The 20,317-nt window shown below is 38.2% G+C and overlaps 1 long non-coding RNA gene across 1 annotated transcript in view; it reads right to left on the bottom strand.

Moving 5' to 3' along the window:
- The window catches only part of LOC114228113 (uncharacterized), a 151,335-nt gene that overhangs the window by 27,289 nt on the left and 103,729 nt on the right, over positions 1 to 20,317 (bottom strand). The window contains exon 3 of the long non-coding RNA XR_008558300.1: positions 5,174 to 5,231. This is a non-coding gene — a long non-coding RNA (uncharacterized LOC114228113). The remainder of the gene's footprint in view (positions 1 to 5,173; positions 5,232 to 20,317) is intronic.

The following is a 20,317-nucleotide window of genomic DNA, read 5'->3' as shown; positions in this document are numbered from 1 at the left end:
AAGTTCACAAAGCATCTTCTAATCATTAAACTCATACATATTTGTAAATATATTTTAACCAATATCGTATCCAGCCTTACAGTCCTATTTTGTCTTCTGTTTCATTCTTTGACTCAAGTATATATTTTACCAAAAATACTAATAACTTCGTGTATCTGACTCATAAAAATTATTTAATTAGGCAAAAATAATTATCCCATATAAATTTTTCATATACTTGCAAAGAAAGACATGATAATTAAATTAAGAAAACATTTCACAATAACATGAAAGAAGAAACGGAAAAAAACAAAAACAAAAAAAAACTAGGCACAAATTTAACAAAGGAAGTAAAAACTTTCTAATCTGAAAACCACAAAATGTTGAGAAAAATTAAACTATATCTAAATGACTAGAGAAACATCTCATGTTCATAATTGAAAGACTTAACTTGTTAAAATATCAATACTGTTCAAACTTATCTACAGATTCAAAACATTCTCCATCAAAATCCCAACTAAGGTCATTGTAGAAATGGATAAGGTGATTCTAAAATTCATATGGAATTGTAAAGGACCCCATATTTGTAACAGTCAAAACAATCTTGAAAACCAAATACACTGCCTGATTTCAAAGCTTACTAGAAAGCAATGCTAATCAAGACAGTGTGGTACTGATATAAGGATAAAGATGTAGATCAATGAAATAAAATTGAAAATCCAAAATTTTCACAAACATATTACCAATTGATTTTCTACAAAGGTACCAATACCATCCAAAGGTAAAAGAATAGTATCTTCAGCAAGTGGTGCTGAACCAATTGAATTGCCACATGCAAAAGTGAAGTTGGACCTTACTTCACACTGTAAAAATTAACTCAAAACTGATCGAAGTCCTAAATGTAACAGCTAAAGCCATAAAACTCCTGGAGGAAAACATAAATGTAAATTTCTATTACCTTGAATTTGGCAGGATACTTAGAGATGACAAAATCATGGGCAACAAACAAAATAGATAAATTGGGTTCATCAAAATTAAAAACTTAGTACTTTAAAGACAACTACAAAGAAAGTGAAAAGAAAACCCCAAAAATATGATAAAAATTTACAAATCATATCTGATAAGGAGCTGGTATCCAGAATACAAGGTGTCCCAGAAATGTATTATTCACACTTTAACAGCTGATAGCTCACTTTTGAAAATGAAATATATTTTAATAAACACAGCTTTTATAATTATTCAAAGTGTGTGTACACATTTTTGGAACACTCTACAAATAAAGAAATTTTACAATTCAATAAAAAACACACAAATAACTCAATTGAAAGATAGGCAAATGATCTGAAAAAACAAACATTTCTTCAAGGAAGAAATACAAATGGTGAGTGAGTACATGAAAATAAGCTTGGTATCATTAGCCATTAGGGAAATGCAAATCCAGAACCCAGGGAGATGCTACTTCATACCTGCTAGGATGTTTAGAGCCATATAGTCAGAAAGAGAGAAAATGGAACACTGACACATTGTTGTTGGAATGTAACATACTAGTATTTCATCTACTTTGGAAGAAAGATAGTCTGGCAATTCCTTTAATGATTAAATACATAAGACCCAAAAACTTTCAAATGAATGTTTATAACAGCATTTTTATATAGCGAAGAGGTAGAAACAATCCATGTATCCATCAACCGCAGAATGGATAAACAACATATGGTATACGCATACAACATGGTATTCAGAAATAAAAGAAATGAAGTTCAAATACAAGCTATAAGAATATGTAGTAATTGAAAGTAGCCAGTAACAAAATGTCACATTATACGACCACAGTCACATGAAATGTCCAGAACAGGAAAATATATAGAGAATGAAAGTAGATTAATGGTTGCTTAGGGATGGATGTGGGGATCTGAGGCATAAAGAGGTGATAGTCACAGAGTATAGGGTTTCCTTCTGAGGTGATGAAAATCCTATCTAATAAAAGTAATATGCAAATTGACCATCACTCCAACACACAAGATGGCTGTTCCCATGTGGTCAAAGATGGCTGCCCCCTTGTGGACACAAGATGGCCACCAAAGAAGGCCAGCAAGGGAGGGCAGTTGGGAGGGACCAGGCCTGCAAGGGAGGGCAGTTGTGGGTAATCAGGCCAGGAGGGGAGAGCAGTTGGGAGGACCAGGCCTGCAAGGGAGGGCAGTTGGGGGCAATCAAACCTGCAAGGAGGGCAGTTAGGGGTGATCAGGCCAACAGAGGAGGGAAGTTGGGGGCGACGGGGCTTGCAGGGAAAGACAGTTGGGGGTACCAGGCCTGCAGGGGTGGGCAGTTAGGGGTGACCAGGCCTTCAGGGGAGGGCAGTTAGGGGTGGCCTGCAGGGGAGGGCGTTAGGGGTGACCAGGCCTTCAGGGGAGGGCAGTTAGGGGTGACAAGGCTGGCAGGGGAGGGCAGTTAGGGGCAATCAGGCTGGCAGGGGAGCAGTTAGGCATCAATCAGGCTGGCAGGGGAGTGGTTAGGGGGTGATCAGGCTGGCAGGCAGAAGCAGTTAGGGGCAATCAGGAAGGCAGGCAGGCGAGCATTTGGGAGCTAGCAGTCTTGGATTATGAGAGGGATGTCTGACTGCCCGTTTAGGCCCGATGCCTACCGGGATCGGGTCTAAACGGGCAGTTGGACATCCCTTGAGAGGTCCCAGATTGAAGAGGGTGCAGGCTGGGCTGAGTACACCCCCCCATGCACGAATTTCGTGCACTGGGCCTCTAGTGTTCTATAATTGACTGTGGTGATGGTATCCCTAACCATGAATATACTAAAGAAACATTAAATTGCAAGCTTTAAATTGTTTGGTATGTGATTTATATGTCAATAAAACTGTTTGAAATGGTCAATTAATACAAACTTCATTATAAAATAAAAAATATTTGACTCTGTATCTTTCAAATCCTAAAACATAAAGAAAAAAAATGCATTACACCACCAATATTAAAGGGCAGGGAAAAGGAGACAACTGCAATTATGTCAACATTAAACACATTAGATTAAAAATAAATGTATTCTTCTAAAACACATGTGTTGCTTACCATGCTCAGTGCCTGGGACATCACTGATATCCTATATAATAAAAGGGTAATATGCAAATAGACCAAACAGAATAACCAAACAGCCAAAGTATAATATGCTAATGATATGCTAAGGCTACTCAACCGCTCTCTATGACGTGCACTGACAACCAGGGGGTAGATGCTCCAAGAGGTAGGTTAGCTTGCTGCTGGGATTCGACCAATCAGGACTGAGCGAGATGGGCTGGACATGCCCTGAAACCTCCCATGGTTGCTCCCCCGCCCCACTGTGCACTGGTGGGGTCCCTCAGCCTGGCCTGTGCCCTCTCGAAATCTGGGACCCCTTGGAGGATGTCAGAGAGCCAGTTTCAGCCCAATCCTTCAGGCCACTCCCCTTGGGAGGGCACCAGATGCAGGGCTCATGGCTGGCAAGTGCTGCTGTGGCAGCATAAGCCTCTCCTGATCAGGACTGATTGGGTGCAAGCCCATGGCAGGCACAGTGGGGCCGGGATGAGTGGCAGCAGCAGGTAGGAGCTGCAGGTGACATTGGACAGCGGTTTCAGCCAGATCCTTGCAGGCCACCCAGAGGGACCCCACCCGTGCATGAATTCGTGCATCTGTCCTCTAGTGTTAAAATAAAAAACAAATGGAGACCAGCCTTGAAAATTCCTTGAGCAGACAAAACCAATTTAGTCATATATTCAAAGCTTAATTTTGCTTATTTTGCAAGACTAAATTGACCTGGATTCTCTTTTGTTTGTGCCTTTGGAAATCATAAGCAAAACTTAAATTTTTTCTCAAAGTTGAAGTGAGATAACTATAAACCGTTTGATATAACCACTAACCACTATTATTTAAGAAAACTCTAATATTATAACCAGCCACTGCCCCTCACCACAGGAGCTGCTTATTATAACAGTATACCCCTGAACTTCATCCCATGTTTGCTTTGAGTGCTCCTGGTTTGCAAACCATCTTTTTATTGTGTACCTAATACATTTTTACTAATTACTAGAATGTACCAGGCTGATGAACTTAGTTGAATGGAGATTCCAACTTGCAGCTCTCTCTCTCTCATCTCTCTTACTCTTAACACTTTTTCTTTTATTCCTATTTGATTTAATATTATCACTTAGCTATAGAAATTTTATTCCAGTTTCTATAAAAATATCTAGTACAAAATATCATAATTTTAGAGGGAAAACATGATGCAAACTTTAATTTAACTGAAAATAAAAATATGCCTTAGTTATTGAAGGGAAAATTATGGTGAATTTGTGCCTTTTTATTCTGTTCCTTGTTAGAATGGCTATTATCAATAAGACAAGTAATGCAGTAAGTGTTGGATAAGTTGTGGAGAAAAAGGAGCCCTCATTCACAGAAGTGCAAATGTAAACTGCTAAAGATACTATGAAAAACAGTAAGGAGGTTCCTTAAGAAATTAAGAATAAAGTAATCATATGACCCAACAACCCCGCTTCTGGGTATCTACCTTAAATATTTGAAAACATGTATTCACAATGATATATGCATCTCTAGGCTGATTGCAACCTTATGGATGGTGGCCAAGACATGAAACCATCAAATGACAGGGTAAAGAAGATGTGGTACATATATGCAATAGAATACTACTTAGCCATAAGAAAAGATAAAATCTGCCATTTGTGACAACATGAATGGACCTTGGCAATATCATGTTAAACAAAATAGGACAGAAAACATTAAGAACCATATGATTTCACTTATATATGGGTTATAAAACTGAAAGCAACAAATAAAACAAAAACTCATAGACACAGACAATAGTATGGTGGTTACCAGAGGGAATAGTAAAGGAGTAATAAAGGGTATAAGGGATCAAGTATAAGGTGGAAGAAGGTTTGATTTTGGATGGTGGACACCCAAGGCAATATGCAGATGATTTATCATAGAACTGTACATTTAAAGCCTATATAATCTCATTAACCATTGCCATCCCAACAAATTCAATTAAACAAAAAACACACAATTATGGAACCTACCGGTCAGTTTCTTTGAGTAGAAGACTCTGAGGCAGAATGTAGAGAGCAGGAATTCATTTAGGAAATGAGGAAAGAAGGGAGCTGAGTCAGTCAGAGGAAGAAGTCAAGTTGCAATACACTTACATTGGAGTAGCTCAGCCATCTGTGCAGGGAGTGCTGAAGGTGGAATGACACATCCAAGCTGTTCAAAGACAAGATGAGAAAGTAGGTTATTTTTACCCAGGTGTTGAGCAATCACTGGATGAGAATAAGGGACGGGTTCATGACCTTTGGTGATGACCTTCAGCTGAGGTAATCATGAAACATTATGGAGATCATCTCTGAAAAGGATTGCTGAGTGCTGGGTGCCAATAGCAATCCCAATAACTGGGCTAATAAAATATTTTGAAGAACAATGAAGGCATTGTTATCTCAAGACAATTACACTGCTAAAAGAAATATTTATTGCCTTAAATATGGTAATCTAAATATTTAATAAACTATTTATAAATTAAATAAAACACAAGAATAACTTCATACACAAATGTTTCTTTTGAAAATTTATCTGTCAATCATATTATTGGTCATTTGAAGGTAAAGTTGCCTTTCCTCTGGTTGCTTTTTAGATCTTCTCAGCAATCCTATATAATAAAGAGGTAATATGCAAATTGACCATCACTCCAACACACAAGATAGCCGCCCCCATGTGGTCAAAGATGGCCACCCCCATGTGGACACAAGATGGCTGGCAGGGGAGGGCAGTTGTGAGCGATCAGGCCAGCAGGGGAGGGCAGTTTGGAGGGACCAGGCCTGCAAGGGAGGGCAGTTGGGGGCAATCAGGCCTGCAGGGGAGGGCAGTTAGGGGTGACCAGGCCTGCAGGGGAGGGCAGTTGGGGGGGACCAGGCCTGCAGGGGAGGACAGTTAGGGGTGATCGGGCCTGTAGGAGAGGGCAGTTAGGGGCTACCAGGCTGGCAATGGCAGGCAGTTAGGGGTGACCGGGCCAGCAGGGAAGGGAAGTTGAGGGTGACCAGGCCTGTAGGGGAGGTCAGTTGGGGGCGACCAAGCCTGCAGGGGAGGACAGTTAGGGATGACCAGGCCAGCAGGGGAGGGCAGTTAGGGGCAAATGGGCTGGCTGAGGAGCAGTTAGGCGTTGATCAGTCTGGTAGGGGAGTAGTTAGGGGGTGATCAGGACATAGGCAGAAGTGGTTAGGGGTAATCAGGCAGGCAGGCAGGTGAGCAGTTGGGAGCCAGCAGTCCTGGATTGTGAGAGGGATGTCTGACTGCCCATTTAGGCCCGATCCCCGTGCACAAATTTTGTGCACCCGGCCTCTAGTTTACAATGATTTTCCTAGACGTGATATCCTTTGTACTCATTGTATTACAGGTTTGAAGCTACTGTTGAATCACTGATATCTTTCTTCCCTTCACCCTGCCTCATTCCAGTACTAGAAGTATCTCTTAGTACTTTATTTAGGATAACCAACACATTAATTTTTGTCCCAAATGTTTCTCATGTTATTTTCTCCATTTTTCATGCATTTTCTGTTCAGCTTGTACTTCCCTAAATTATAGTTTCCTGATTATCTTTTTTTTGTGTGTGTGTGTATGTGTGTGTGTGTTTATCCAATCATCAGTTAAAACCATTTATTGAGTTGGCAATTTCTGTATTTTATTTTCTTATTTCTGGATTATCCCATATATGATATCTTTTGAGTTCTCACATGAAAGTTTTCATCTTGTTAGGAACAGCTAGTTACAGTTGTTTTAATGTTTTTAGTAAATCCAAATCTTGATCATATATAAGTCTATTTTTATTTTTGTTGGTTTTAGAAAATTCCATGTTATATTTAGCTATGTTTTACAGTTTTCGATATAATGAGAGTTACTGTATACAAAAAAAAAAAAAATTAGAGGTTGTGAATGATGTTATATTTTTCTGGAAAGAATTTAATTTTCATCTGATAATTATAATAGGTGTTCTAGAGCCTGGAATTCAGACTTCATAGAGACTGGTCTGTTTATGGTTTGATTTTATTAGCAGTGCATAGCTATTTAGGGGGATCAATTAGAGAACTAGGGTATTACTAGAGTTATTCACACTGGTCATGCCCTGACCTCCACCTTTTAAAGTCTAAACACAGTAAGAAAACCAAAGATTCTGCTAGTTTTTAGACTCAGCTTCAGCTTTCATTTGCTTTCTTGGTCTTTTATGCCATATAGATGAAAATATGAAACTGCCTTAAGAGGATAAGTGGTATGGAATGATGAGCTATCCTCTGTTAGTCTTGTTTCTTCAGAATCTGGGCCCCTCAGCTTTTGCCTGCCTCTGAACTTCAGTGTGCATTCTAGCCTTGCAATACTACTAAAAGCACGAGGCTTCTAGTATCCTCTTGGTCTGGCTGCTCTCTGCTGCTTACAGATAAGCAAATCTGCTAAGGAGGGAAAGGAGAGTGTCTGGTGCATCTTAACGGAACTTCCTCTGAGGAAATAAATATTCGCTCTTGAGCTTTTCATGAGACTTAAATGAGGCTTTGTGACCTATGCTGGGCTTTGAATCAGAAATACGTAAATGATGCAAAAATGCAGAACACACAAAAGAAATGAGTCATAGCAACAACCAGGCTATAGGGCAATATTATGTCAGTCAAGTCTGGAGGCACTGTCACAATTACAGCAGAGATGATAAGTGTCCTTAATATTGCAGCAGCTGAATCTAGTGCTCAGAGGCCTGAGCAGCGATGTGCTCACTGGACTGATTCTGTGACATGTTTTGCTTGTTGTTCTGATGATGAGTAGCCTTTACTCTCAACATTTCCAGTGGTTTGGAGAGATATCCAGTAAACTACCATAAAGTATTTTCTGCTGTTTGTGAAGAATGAATTATATTGCATTCAACCAATTTATACTCTCAACAGCAAGGTCTGAGTATCTCCTCTCCAGCACTCTATTATTAAACTTTTAGACTGTTACCCATTGGAGAGGTGGAAAACTATAGGTGGTTTGCTTTAATATAAAATGTATTTATTTGTTTATTTCATTGATTTATAACTACATTTTTACAATAAAGAAAACATAGTAAGGTTAATCTTATCATTGTAATGGAGACAATAAAACTGAATTATTATTATAGAATCTTAAATATATGATCAGCACATAACATAAAATACAAAACAAAGTTCAAATTCATTAGAAAATGAAGAAATAATGTTATAGGTAAGATGTGGTGTAATATTTAAGATGTACCAAACTGGTAAAGTGTACTAAATAATATATAATTACTAAACACCTATATTTTCTAAGTAAATTTTTCTTCATATATATCTATAAAATGTTGTATATATGTATATAAATATACTCATATATATATATACACACACACACCCATATGTATTTGTATGTATGTGTATATGTATATTTATATGTATTCTGGCAGATCTTTTGAAGTGCCAAAATAATAACAAGTCATTTAATCATACAAATAAAGAAGAATGTTTTTAAAAACATTGTAACAAAACAAACAAAAAATAACATAGCCTGAGAGTATTTCTAGTAGATTGGACTTGAAGGGAAATTATCTACTTTACTACAAAAAAAAATTATACTAAAAATTTGCAGATAAATAAATGAGGCCTATGCAATCTATGTAGAGATCAAAAGTGTAGTCAATAACATTCAATAAAGTGGCTCTACATGATGAATTAAATATAAAGATGTTCTCTAAAGATATCTCCACTTCCTAATGAATTACAAATAGATTCTATACTTGCTTACATTTTTATCAGTGCTGTAAAGCCATTTTGAGGTTAATGCAATGTAATACTTTTTTAAAAAATATTTTTTTATTGATTTCAGAGAGGAAGAGAGAGGGAGAAATCGACAGAAACATAAATGATGAAAGATAATCATTGATTGGCTGCCTCCTGCATGTCCCCTACTGGGGATCGATCCTGCAGCCCCGGCATGTGCCCTTGACTGGAATCAAACCCAGTACCCTTCTGTCCACAGGCTGATGCTCTATCCACTGAGCCAAACTAGCTAGGGCAATGCAACATAATTCTTATATTTGCCAATTTAATGTTTGTCCATTGTTAAAATTTTGAATATAACATCCAGAACAAGATTTCAGTCTTCTTTGAACATTTCAAAAACTCACACCCAAAGCTTTATATTATGACAATTACCAAAGCTATGTCATGTTTGCAGATTGCTTATTCTTTTGAAAATAGCATCATTCTTATTGGCAAGACCTATGCTTTTCCCTTCTTATCTCCCATGTGTGAGAGAATAAAAGTAATCTGCAACCAGCGGCATGTTAACTCCTTAATTCATACCATACATTAAATGCACTTTTACTTTTGGTCAGAATTCTACCAGTTTGATGGGGGGGGGGGGCGGTGTTAGTTTTGGGTTTTTTTTAATGTCTTTATTGATTTTAGAAAGAGAGGAAGGGAAAGGGATAGAAAGGTAGAAACATCTATGAGAGAGAAACATCAATTGGCTGCCTCCTGCACATCCTCAGAAGGGATTGAGATCGCCACCTGAGCATGTGCCCTGACCTGTAATCGAACTGGTGACCTCTTGGTTCATGGGTCGGCACCAAACCACTGAGCAACACTGTCCAGGCTGGGGAGGGGTTGTTAGTTTTAATAAAAAGAGAAAGTGTGAGAAAACATGACTTGGGCACATGACTGAACATGGAATAAAACAATGATTTCTATTTCTCTCAATAATAATAAATTCCTGTCTTCCTAGGAAAAGAATGATTGTTTTTGACATCACAGTAAGTAACCACTGGATTCAGTTGGAAGCCCATAATATCTGATCAATGACAGCTTTCTTCAGTAGCATACTTCTTCAAATCAGTCAAGCAGCAACAGCCTTTTTTTTTTTTTTTTCACTGCCCAGGCTTCTAAACCTCAGTCAATCAGAAAAAAAAAAAAAAAAAAAAAAAAAAAATCTCCACTTGATAATATGCTTTCACAGCTGAAGTTCAACCAATCCCTAAACACTCTCACTTCTCAAAGTCTGCCATTCCTTGAGTGGTTCCACTTCCTTAAGTTCTGTAAGATTAGCGAGCTCTTTGCCGTTCCTTTCTCCCTAGGAAAAGACTGATTGCCAAAACAAAGGAGCACAACTTTTCTTTGAGGCAGTGAATGATGGCCTCCTTCATTCTGTACCATTCAATGAAACTATAATTCAATACTGTACTTTTTAGGTTTGAATTTCCTTACGTGAAGAAATTCACTCCTACACCTATATTTTCCCTACATCATTTAGTGTTATTTGTTGTACATTGTGGGCTCTTGGTAAATCAAGTCATTGAAAAATATTTAAGTAGCAAGGTATGTTAGGTTTTATATAACCATTGTTGTCCAAACTTTGGATTCTAGCAGCTTTCTTAAAAGAAAATGTCAAAGCTGATCTAACTTGTAACTAGAAAAGCATACTATGAAGGTCTAGATGAAGTTTGGGCAGGGGAAGCTAACCCTTTCCACCTGTTCTATTAAGCACTTCACCTTTCTTGGGGTGCTAAGGTGCTCCTTTATATCAGTTGAGACTTTGTTAAACAGAGTTTAAACTACTGATGTGTTTGTATTCCTCAATTTACACATCAAGAGAGTGATGTTCCAATGACTTCCTCAGAAATTTGCAGGTACAGCAGGTTTATGGAGACAACATTATTTCAACTAAATATGTTGAGTTAGAGATCTCAATTAGGCACAAAAGAGATGACAGTTCAACACTCTTTTGATTTCAGACTAGAGATAAATTCTATCAAAATCAACAGATAAATGGAATTTTTGATGATTATAAATAAACTAGAGGCCTGGTGCATGAAATTATTGCACTCGGGGGGGAGGGTCACTCGAGGTGCGGGGAGGATCCCTCAGCCCAGCCTGTGCTCTCTCGCAGTCTGGGAGCCCTTGGGTGATGTCCGACTGACTCAGAGGCAGGAGAGGCTCCCACTACCGCCGCTGCGCTCGCCAGCCATAAGCCCAGCTCAGGGCTTCTGGCTGAGCGGCACTTCCCCTGTGGGAGCACACTGACCACCAGGGGGCAGCTCCTGCATTGAACATCTGCCCCCTGGTGGTCAGTGTGCATCATAGTGGCTGGTCGTTCTGCCGTTTGGTCGTTTTGCCTATTAGCCTTTTATTATATAGGATGACAAAGTGAGCAACAACTGAGGTCCAGGCCCTCCAACTTTAAGGTATCTGAGAAAATGAAACCTGCAAAGAAGACTGAGAAGGAGCTACCAGGGAGTAAGAAGAAAACCAGGAGAATGGATCCCAGAAGCCAAGTGAAGGATTTATTTTTTTTCCCCCCATGGACAAAGGAGTGACTTTATCAAATAAGGCTGAGGTGTAACAGAGGATTATACTTGAGAAATATCCATGAAATTCAGTAACCTGAAGGTCATTGATAATTTTTCATACAAAGAGATCTGATGGTCTCATTGGAGAGAATGGGAGTATAAATGGCTCTTTCAGGGAGTTAAAGTCGATATGTACATAAAGTATTGATTTTTCAAGTGAGTTTGAGCAATGCTGTCTTAAATAATATTGGATATGTCTCTTATGAATGAGCCTAAACATACCTTCTAATTGGGAATTTCTCTGGAGCGAATAGGAAAAGAGTTCTGGCCACTCATAACAACAAAGGCCTTTTATTTTCAAATATATATATACATATATAATTATTGTTCTACACATTTGAAAATATAATCTCATAGTCATTCACATCTCTGCATTTAAGAGAATCATATTCAAAAAAAGACTTGATAGAGCAAAACCAGCTTAAACACTTATTGCTTCCTAAATACATTTAATTGGATATATATTTATATGTTCTTGAGGTATCTTGCTAAGTCATATTTAGTTCATTGCATGGTGTGGGCTTAATTTGCCTAAATCAATTATATTTATGTCCTTAAATTATTGAGTTCAAATACTACCTCTAGGTCTTGCTATGTAAGTGTATCTAAGAAAAATAGAAACAATTAGATTAAAGGTCATCTCCTCGTTCCTCAACGGGAAGATAGCTCATCAAATGCCTGGCAAAGTGACATTCCAGTAATCTTACACTATAACTCCCGCAATCCTTCACCAAATCCCTTAAGATTTAATATCAACCAGGTCACAACTGTTTTCTTCCCTGAATTAAATATATACCATGTATGCAGTGCTTCTCATTAGCTGTACTAGTTTTGAAATAGCAATTCTATTATTCAAGGCAGGAATTCATAATGGTGTTTCTAATAGCAACAGCAGCCACTTTCTGAGGTTGGCAGCGCTCTCTGCTCAGCTCATGTTCCACTCAGTACATGATGGAGCATTTACTGAGCATTCTCCTGGGTACAGAAGTGTCAGCCTGCTTTCACACCACCTGTCCTCACAGATGATAATAAAACTATGCTCACGTGGACTGTGGCAGCAATTGTGACCTGTGCTTTCATGTCACAATTGTTGCAAAATGAAATAAAGGATATGAACAGAATTTGATATGTAGATAAACTTATCTTTCAGGGATTTTTAAGGGAAATATTATTCAAATAGGAGGAACTGAAAATTGAGGAAATATATCCAGAAAATAACCATATAGTTTGTTATGCCCCAATATCTCCAGTAGAATCAATTTTAGGGATTTTAGAACAATTGAAGGGAAAGCCAGTTTGCATTAATAAAAAAGTCCAAATTCATTTTTCATACATACATGCAGATATTGGTTGCCTAAGTTAAAAGTTTCTGTCACCAAATTTTTCTTTAAAAATTAAAACTCTAATTTTGTGCAGTTATGAGAAAAGATATGTTTTATGGGTCCCAAGGAAGAGCAAGAGGGTAAATATTAATTATTATAATCCAATGGTAGTCATTCTGTTCTTCTGATCAGGCACTGTGGAGATGACAGATTCTAAACTGATGAGGTAGAAAGAAGATGCTTGGGCTGTTGTTCTTTGCCCCTATAACTTCACATGATAAAGATCTCCTAGGATTTGCAATTATTCATGTAAGGATATGATGTTGAGAGCTGGTGTATCCAACTAGCACTCATAAGAGACATATCAAGAGAATTACATAGAAGTTGATCAGACTCTTATATCATTGAGTCATTGTATTAAATCACCCTATGCCAGTTTACCTATGAACTTCTGGTTATTTGAGATAATAGTTATTCTAAACATATCAACAGAAGTTTTTGTACTTGCCAATATAAACATCTGATGTAGCTAGTAAATGTTGAACAGTAATTTAAAACTATGACTCAAATTAGTAGGTTCTTGCCATGGCAAAATCTGAAATTATTTTAAAATTTAATATTTATATCAACTGAAATTGAGTATTCATTAAAATAGATTTTTTAAATTTTTAGTTCATAGAGCACAATTATATAGATTTGGTGATTAAAAGGGCATACATACCAACAATTCCAGCCACCTCTGTTTAACTTTAAAAAACTGATGCCCATCTCAGCCAGTGTGGTTCAGTGGTTGAGCACTGACCATGAACCAGAAGGTCACCTTTTTGATTCCTGGTCAGGGTACATACCCAGGTTGAGGGCTTGATCCCCAGTAAGGGGTGTGCAGGAGGCAGCTGATCAATGATTCTCATCATTGATGTTTCTATCTCTTTCTTCCTCTCCCTTCCTCTCTGAAATCAATAAAAATATATTAAAAAACAAAAAACTGATGCCCAAAGCTAGTTGATTGAAAATCTACCTCTTCTGTCCCCTCTTCAGTGGTCGGCAAACTGCGGCTCGTGAGCTGTGGTTTGCCGCTCTGTTGACTAATGAGCTTGCCGACCACTGACCTAGATTTCGATTCCAATAATTACAGGCTGTTGTTCCTTGTGATTAAGCCCCTATCCCAGTGGTCAGCAAACTCATTAGTCAACAGAGCGGCAAACCGTGGCTCGCGAGCCTCACCGCAGTTTGCCGACCACTGGTTTAAGGTAAACAGCCTAGTCTAAAAAGTTACACATTTTTGACATATGCTACTTATTAGAAGTCCAGACTAATGAGAAGGGGGATTAAGCATCACCTCTTAAAGGGAAGGATAGCAAAGGATCATGAACATACTATTAACCCACCACAGGATATGTGTAACTTTATTTGATCTAGATTTTTCTGAAGCAATTGACCTCAGAACTCTATTTTCAAGTAACATTGTTGTAAGCATTCCCTTTAATACTCTTGACATAACAGAATTCCACGTGGCTTAATCTGAATAAATAAGTAAATAAATAAATAAATAAATAAATAAGAAAAGGTTGTCTTGAGAAAATAATTTGAGTATTTCTAAAATATGTAAGCAGCTTGACCACTGTTTCTTTTTAAATACTACCTTAAATTGTATTTATATTATTCACTTGCTTTTAATAATTTATAACCATTGTTCATGATCTGATTTGGAAATTACATTGTTTTTTTTGGTTAATCCTCACCTGAGGATATTTTTCCATTGCTTTTTAGAGAGAGTAGAAGGAAGGGAGAATGGGGAAGAGAGAGAGGAGAGAAACAATGATGTGAGAGAGACACATTCATTGGTTGCCTCCCACACACATCCCCATCAGGGCCAGGGATCAAACCTGCAACCTAGGTATGAGCCCTTGACTGAGACTTGAACTCACTACATGACCCTTTGGTGCTCAGGCCAATGCCTTAACCACTAAGCAACAGCAGCCAGGGCAGAAAATATGATTTTTTAACTATACAAATAAACATAAAAAGATACATTTTAGAGAGAATTTCTAACTGCAACTTGACATATACTATAGTATTTTTAAGGGTATTATTAATAACTAGTGATCCAGTGCATGGATTCGTGCACATAGAAAGGAAATTAATTAGAAGGTGGCCAGTGGGACAGGCCTGGGCAAGATGGGTCGAACACACCCTGGAGCCAACCTCCCACAGTCCCTCCCTAGCGTCTGCAGAGTGAGTGGGGTCCCTCTGGCAGGTGGGGTCCCTCAGTGTGGCCTTCAGGGATCAGGCCTAAACTGGCTCTCCAATATCCCCAGAGGCTTCCCAGAGTGGGAGAGGGCACTCTGCAAAGTTGCTGTAGTACAGGGTGTGGAATGCAAATGCAAGTGTGCAGTAAACCAGATTCGGAGCCGACAGTGACCCAGCAACAACATAACCCACGGCCGAAGGTGGAATGGTGCGGCCCCACGAGGAATCAGGCTCCCTCCTCTCTGGCTTCATGGTGTGTCACCCGAGAACCGCTGCTGCCAAGTCACTGCAGCTTGGCAGCTCCTGCATTGAACATCTGCCCCTTGGTGGTCAGTGTGTGTCATAGTGACCAGTCAGACGGTCGAAGGGACACTTAGCATATTAGAGCTGCTGATCTGGAGTGTGATGCTATTGGGAGAAGAACAAAATAATTTATTTATGGAGCAGAAGGGTTTGTTTTCTTATCAGCTATTAGATTAGTAAATGGAACATTTTTAAATAAAATATGCTCCTCACTGCAAGGCCAAGTAACATCCAGAGAAATGGAATCCCAAATAGTTCTTTACTCCTGACTGTAACCTAGGATTTGTAAGCAGAGCCAGTAGTACAAAGTTTTCTTGAAGACTTTACATATCTAGCTTAATTCAATACAGTATGCAAGTATATGAGAACTTAAACAAATGCCCTAGTCATGAATAATGAGTTTAAGGAAGCTTAAGTACCTCATATATTTCTCTCTAAAATGTAAGTATCAATGAAGACATGGGGTACTTGGGGCGCTGGGTCAGTTAGAAGATACTTAATATCTGCTATCATTGGTAAAATGTAATATGATAAACTAGAAAACAGCAAGACATAAGTCCCACAAACATAAGCATGACAAACTCAGAATGCACCCATAGAAACACAGAGAAAAATCAAACAACCTCCACACTCGCTGTTTTGTAGAGAAGACATGGCATGAGAAAGCCCATTATTAGAATTCTGCTGTCCTTAGATTGAATTGCTTTAACTACTGTTTTGATCTTTACTCGGGTTTTAGCTAGAATGTGCCCCATGTAGCCCCATCACCAAGAACTGTGCATCTGGGAATGACAATTTTCCACAAGAGCAATTTTTATATCTAAAAGACAAGGGAAACCGGGGAAGGATGGTTGTTGCTATTAAAGTATGTCCCCAGGATTATAAACTGCATTATGCAGTCATGAACTTCTCTATTAATGTCATTTAACCTTTGGCAATATTAGCTGAGAGAGGATCCTGTGAAGGATGGTACATTAACTTTTAAAAGTGATGGGCTGTGATATTCCTGCTGTGACGCTGAATGGCAGAGGCTGAACTTCAGCACAGCCTTCTGAAGACATATTTTTTTCTCTGCAGGGCAAAGCTTACATACATGAGGGCAGAGCTATGAATTCAGATAGTTCAAACTGTCCTTTAAACAGTAAAACATAATGGTGTTATTTTAAAAAGAATACTATAAAATAGCTCACTTTCTTGGTCATTGACCACTATATATTTTCAACTCTTTCATCAATGTATTCTTGAAAGAGATACTGGGAGTGCACAGTGTATATATTGAAATAAATATTACTGCTCCAAAATTCTAGACATTTCCAAACTATTTAGAAAAAAAACACCACTAAACAAATGGCTATAATGAGAGTAAAGCTTTAGTAGAAGGTTGTACAAATTACTGAGAATAGAAAAAGTAATTATCTGGCTGGATCAGAGGTAAAGAAAAGCATGTCCCTAGGAAGATTAATGACTAAGCTGATGAGTGGGGAAAAGAACAAAGCAACAAATAAGGACCTGGAGTCAGATCAAAATTAAATTCTGACCCTTCCACCTTCTGAATGACTTTTGACCTATTACTTATCCTCAGAGAATTTCAGTAATCGCACATTTCTAACAAATACTCCATTTCTTTATTTTTATTTCCCAACATGGAGTATGTCCAAATGTTAACCAACCATATTTCCTATGAGAATTTGTACCTCTTGATGTACTCCATAATCTAATGAAATGTCTCTCCATTTGCCAGTTCCATTAGCCCCCAATTAGAAAGACTCATATTTAGTGGACATTGTATGGGCTCTGAAATCTAACAGGTTCTAGCATTTATCAGTTGTGTACATTCATGGATAGCTATTAACCTCATTGAGTCTCTGTTCCCTCAACTATGATATAGTAATAAGACTGGTTTTGGAAGATCATTATGACAATTGGCTGCTGTGTATGGAACTAGGCTGTCACATGGTCCTTTCTGGGGAAACAATAAATATTACATTTAAAAATATTCACTATTTTTTCTAGACTCCTCACATATTCCAGAAATGAAATGAAATTCCAAGTCCTGTAAAGTATTTCTCCTAAATATTTCTCAGCATAGCCTCTTTTTGTCTCCTTGGCCTGTGACTTAGTGCAGACTCAAGCATTTCACACATGAGTTGCAACAGATTTCCGACTGGGTAGTTTGGTAAAAGCTATCCTGCCATGTAACTCATTCTCTATGATGTGACTCAGTTGACTTCTCTGAAAAATCTGTCTGATTATAAACTTCACATAGAAACTGTGAATGACCAACAGCTGTTCTCATGATGAAGGCAATACTTATTCACATAGCAAATGCAACCATTCCTACTCTAACCCTTCCCAGTTCTCTTTTAAAGATTTATTTTTACTATGATTTACATTTTGCTATATACTTATATTATTAACCTTATTGATGTTATTTTAGACTTTTTAATAGCTTTATTGTGATAGAATTGATGTAAAAACTGCACATTTAAATGTATACAGTATTGCATTCTTAGTGCCTATGGAAGACCCTATTAGAGACAGACAATCTGGTTTGGCTATACTTTTATGGCATTAAGAAGATATATTTGAAGGGGAAATATATTTGAAGAATTTAAAGTAAATGAGATTGTTCAAAAAATATTTAGTGTAAGAACAAAGTTAAAAGTAGCCCATGGACAGACAATAGGGTAGTGAAGACCTGGGTAGGGGAGTAGGTAAGGGCTGAGAGGAGGGGGAGGAAATGGAAAATATCTGTAATACTATCAATAATAAAAATATATTTAAAATAAAAAATATATAAAAATGCTTCCAGCCCTAACCGTTTGGCTCCCGTGGATAGAGCATCGGCCTGCGGACTGAAAGGTCCCAGGTTCAATTCCAGTCAAGGGCATGTACCTTGGTTGTGGGCACATTCCCAGTGGGAGGTGTGCAGGAGGCAGCTGATCGATGTTTCTCTCTCATCGATGTTTCTAACTCTCTATCTCTCTCTCTTCCTCTCTGTAAAAAATCAATAAAATATATTTTTATAAAAAAATGCTTCCAAAATAGACCTTGGAAAAGTCATAAGAACTTTGAGACTAAGTAAGATTTCCCTTTTTTGATAACTGCTGCAATAGTGGTGGGGATGGATCACACACTCCAAAAGGCAAAGTATAAATAGTATTCAGATTGGAGTGGAGGGAGACAAAGCTCAGGACAGATGCCACCTGGCTGTGAGTGTACTCTACTTCACTCCCCTGAGTCCTATTCCACAATTTTAAGTCTCAAAGAACAAACTACCATAAAATACAGGTAGGGAATGGGAGGGCCACTTATCTCTGTCTGCCACCAGAAGCCCTATCTCCTTTCTCATTGCAATTTCCTAAACGCTTGAAAATTTTCGATGTAACAATCAGAAATTATGTAGTCACAAGCTTGGCCTTTGTGTAGGAATATCTCCAACGCACTTTCTGTGTGATAGTTTGATGTTTACTGTGTGTATTCCAGATGCTCATTAACTCCATGACATTTTGGTGCTAGAACAATGTGTATGATATTGGGATTTACAGTTTCTCTTAAAAAAAAAAAAAAAGAAAGAAAAAACAGCCACAGTTTGTAAAATGTTACCAATGAATTTTACTCTGTTATTGTGAAATTAGGGATGGGGATGACAGGAAACATGCAATCATGAAAATGGATGCTGCTTGTTCTCTTATTTTAGGCGAAGAATAAATTTAAAAGAGAGTTAACAATTACTGACAGTACAAAATGTTCAAGGAGTTCTAGTGCTCAAAGGCTTAAAAAAATATTTAAAATAAAGACTGTTTTGAGAGGAAATATAATCTATTTATATGTGTTAAAATGCAATGCTTATGAAGAACTTTAGCCAAAAGCAAAATATATCTTACCTAATAATAGACAAACATGTAAAATGACCGTACCTCCGCTATGCCCACAGCCAATCAGAGTGAGTATGCAAATTAGAAGGCCAAAGATGGTGTATGTCCAGCTGCTCCAGGCGCAGTGTGGCCAGACAGGGCAGGACGCCTACTATGAGAGGGAGGGCGGGGGGGGCGGCGAAAAGATCTACAGGAGCGGAGTGCCGCAGCAAAGACAAGACTGCAGACTCTAGAGTCTGCAGTGAAGACAAAGATGGCAGACTCTGGCCGGAGTCTGCAGCGAAGACGACGAAGGCAGACTCCGGCCGGAGCAAAGGCCTGGGTCCCGGGTGCCAGAGGAAAACCGGTGCTGGAAGCCAAGGAAAGGAAGGCCTATTGCACGAATCTCTTCATGCAATGGGCCTCTAGTATATATATATATTACACTATCATCCACAGCAATTCTGTTACAAAGACAATTTTAAGGCCTCTGAATTCCAGTAAAAATTTTAAAATGCAAAAATATCCTTAATAAGAAGGACAAAAACATTTTCAAATTCATTATGTAAAATACAAGCAGAAATATGCCCTATCTGTAGACAGTGTCCACAGTTAAGTGTAGGAGTGGGGTTCCCACCTGCTAGCCTGGGCTGAATTACTTGGGAGAACAGCTACATTAACTAACCAATGTTTAGTTGATCACTGTGAACAAAACTGATGTACAAGCAGCCTAACTTGTGAATAACTGCTTCTAGATCTAAAAGTAGTTGAAACCTGAAACAGACTGGCACACGCCTTCACTGGGAGTCAGGGCTCAGACGTGGTTTCCTAGGTGGGTGTGGGATGTGCTGCCATTCAGCCTCTTACACTCTACAGAGGATGGAGAGCCAAGGCTGGGTTATAAGTTACAGTGTTTTAAAACAGATATTATTTGATCCATGACTAATCTTTTGGGACATTTGGAGACCAAGCTTAAAACATTTTGTTTTTAAGCTTTTATGACTGGCAATTTTTATTAATTTTAAGGTTTAAAATGTATATTCAATATATTATTATATATAGCTAGCACATATGAATTTTGAGTTACTATTTGGACATCCCTTAATAAATAGCCTATTTTCATTGTTGGAAAAATGTCAGCACAATAAGGACACATATGTAACACCTTAATAAATAAAGAAA

The sequence above is a fragment of the Eptesicus fuscus genome, chromosome 15, assembly GCF_027574615.1.
Source record: "Eptesicus fuscus isolate TK198812 chromosome 15, DD_ASM_mEF_20220401, whole genome shotgun sequence".
NCBI lineage: Eukaryota > Metazoa > Chordata > Mammalia > Chiroptera > Vespertilionidae > Eptesicus > Eptesicus fuscus.
The sequence above is the reverse complement of the archived record's forward strand: the minus strand, read 5'-3'. Positions and strand labels throughout refer to the sequence as shown.